Source organism: Haliotis cracherodii, unplaced genomic scaffold (assembly GCF_022045235.1).
Source record: "Haliotis cracherodii isolate W230 unplaced genomic scaffold, xgHalCrac1.p SCAF_10, whole genome shotgun sequence".
In the NCBI taxonomy this organism is placed as follows: domain Eukaryota; kingdom Metazoa; phylum Mollusca; class Gastropoda; order Lepetellida; family Haliotidae; genus Haliotis; species Haliotis cracherodii.
The window spans coordinates 30,594,682-30,598,031 of NW_027266265.1; positions in this window are offsets into that span (position 1 = coordinate 30,594,682).

A 3,350-nucleotide genomic window follows, 5' to 3' on the forward strand; every position below is an offset into this window, starting at 1 on the left:
ATCCACTATAATGCAAGTTGCCAACATCATCGAGTCGATACAACTGAGCTTCTCTAGTTGCACATAATTGCAGAATTCTTCAGATCGTATTTATCCGTTTGTAAGGCATGATGAAAGTTTCATTACTGTTAAAACATCCAAGTCAGGGCTGTACCTATAAAAGGTAGCAGTTGTCCCACGGGACCGCCCAGTCACACAGCCAACACTTGCCATACACGACAACGACTGGGAACGGCGTCGTATACAGCTCAACCGCAATGGTGCAGTCGTGACTCTTCACTGTAAGATCAATAGTCGATGGTTCTTCTGGTGGAATTGGCAGTATCCACGCTCCCCGTTCCAGGCCAAATACTCCGTAATTAGAGACATCCACTTATTGATGGATTTGTTCAGGGGAAAATGTGGCATTGTCATGTCTCAAAGTGATTCTCGTATCTTTATTACTGAAGGAATTTCAGTGAGTTATATGCATACGTCATCAACCAGATCAAGCATTAGTTAAGAAACATGGATGTCAGGTTATACCTAGATGATGTTTTGTTGGGGTGATTTGTACTGAGCGCTTGACGAATATCCCCCCATCATTTGCTAATTAAGATCATTTGCAGCTGAGGCAGCATATGTCATCATTGCTTCTATACGTCACAGGGTATCGATCCCTTTATATATAAAACTCTTCCTGCTATGAATCATACGCCAGCGAGCATCTTTACTTAGTAATTGTGTCAAAGGGCTTACTTAGTTACATTTTTCCTTCACAATATCGAATTGTATATGTTTATTCCAAGAAATAATGCTTTCCATATTCCACTTGAATGTTCAGATATTGTAGAGTTGAGTTGAGTTGAGTTTCACGGAGACCTGCATTACTTCTTACTTTCCTCCCACTTTTAGCTACCATGCCATGATATATACGGAAATGTTGTTCAAAGCGGCCTTAAACGCCACTCACTCTCTCCATCACCAGGATTATGGTACATGTATGTTCGCCCTGAGCTTATCTAACATGGTTTATTGTCACTCCCCTACCATGGTGATTGTCGACTTTCCTACCATATAGACTGTCGGTTTTCCTACCATCGTGACTGTCGGTTTCCTTCCATGGTGACCCTCGGCTTTTCTGCCATGGTGACCCTCGGCTTTCCTACCATGGTGACACCCGGCTTTTTGTTCCATGGTGACTCTCGGCTTTTCTACCATGGTGACCCTCGGCTTTCCTACCATGGTGACTCTCGGCTTTCCTTCTATGGTGACTCTCGGCTTTCCTACCATGGTGACTCTCGGCTTTTCTACCATGGTGACTCTCGGTTTTCCTACCATGGTGACTCTCGGCTTTTCTACCATGGTGACTCTCAGCTTTCCTTCCATGGTGACTCTCGGCTTTCCTACCATGGTGACTCTCGGCTTTTCTACCATGGTGACTGTCGGTTTTCCTACCAAGGTGACTGTGGGTTTTCTTACCATAGTGACTGTGGATTTTCCATGCACTCTCAATGTTGGCTTTCCTAGCACTCTTACTGTCAGATTCCCTCCGTGGTCACTGTCGGATTTCAGACCATTTTCACTGCTGGCTTTCCTACCATGGTGACTGTGATATTTCCTACCATGTTGAGCTTCCCCTCCATAAAATAATGCTAAAAGTTGTGACAGACCTCGAGCTCGCCTCAGTCACTTTACACATAATGCTCAAGTTTCTAAATGCAAGAGGATTTACGGTGCCCTCAAATCGTGCTAGAAATTACTGTCATCAAATGTTGTCCGGGAATGTTCGGTGCCCTAAATATGCTACACAGTGGTGACTACAATAGTACTATAATGTGAGGGTTATGTGTATCAACACAACAATGCACAAAACTAACTGATAAATAAGTAAAGAAATAAAAGTAGATGTTTTGACCTAACGTTTGAGGTGCAATGTTCTTTCTTCGAAAATTTCCAACAAAGAGCACAACTCTTGCACAAACGTTGTTAGAACAGGATTACTCTTTCAGTAACGCTTTCAAGATTTTTTTATGGTAGACGCGTGAGTGAGTTTGATTTGACGCCGTTTCTTAGCAATATTCTAGCAAGATCACATATTGTACCCATGTCGGGAATCGAACCCGGTTCTTCAGCGTGACCAGCTAACGCTTTAACAACAAGGCTACCCGACCGCCCCAGTAGACGTGTGAACTATAATTTCATGAGATACATGTATTTCTTATGATTATAAAAATGGTTTTGTCGCTTTGATTTTGGTTGTCTGGAAATCTGACTACTTGCAGGCGGACAACCACGAACTAATATACAACTCGCTGGAATACCCGAGAGACAATCACAATTATTATCTCTGTGTGTACTGTATATGTTATTATGTATGATGACTAAATTTATTCAATCTTCGAACTTTCTTTGACTGCTGCTTTGAGCTTTCCCGCACACCCACGGTGACAGTACCTGCAGGACTTTATAGGATGCTTAATTCATATACCGGCCCTCTTCTTGTCTCGAACTACCGATAACTCGATTCAAGCATTCTTAGCATCGATGCAGGGTAGCAATGAAAACTAACAACGACCACCAAAAAAGTTTCCTAGCTGCCGGTTTCTTCTGGCAGAATTGCAGCTACAGCATGCACGGTTTTGGTTATCCCAATGTAACACGTACGTTATCATATTTCTTTTTTCTAAAATCTCTGCTTCACAGTTTCCAAAAGCAATTCAGCTACGTGGCCTAGACAATGAAAATCAAGATACAAACGTAATTCAAACGAAGAATGAAACAGTATCAGGAGATATGGCATACGCTAGTTATTATTCAGTGTGTTTATTCATGTATGGGAGGCCATAGGCCCATGTACATTTCAGTTATATATAGTAATATACAATTGAGACAATTTACATTGCAAACAATCTTAAGGGTAGAATATTAGGACTTGGTACGTAACAATAGGGCTTCCTTCACATACTTAGCTACATTTCTGAGTATACAGTCATTTTTGCTATTTAAGAGATTACTAAAAGTCTTAATACATGGATTGTTATAGAATCTTACGCTAGTTTGAAGCAAAGAAGCACGAATCCTGAAGCTAATGTATTGTGTATAAGTATTCCTCAGTATTGCATACTTAATACTTGTTATTTCTGAAATGTTACGTTACGATATTACATATACTAGACTGGTATTACACATTTTGCTGATGAGCAGTAGACTGCTTGTATATCTGTTCCATGTTAACAGTGTGACATATTTCAATGTATGGCTGTTTCTAAAATGACAACAAACTTACAATTTTTAAACGCTGTCATAGCTAATATTTTATGGACAATAAGGCCATATCTGAAGGGCAGGTTGATTCGAAAATATAATCA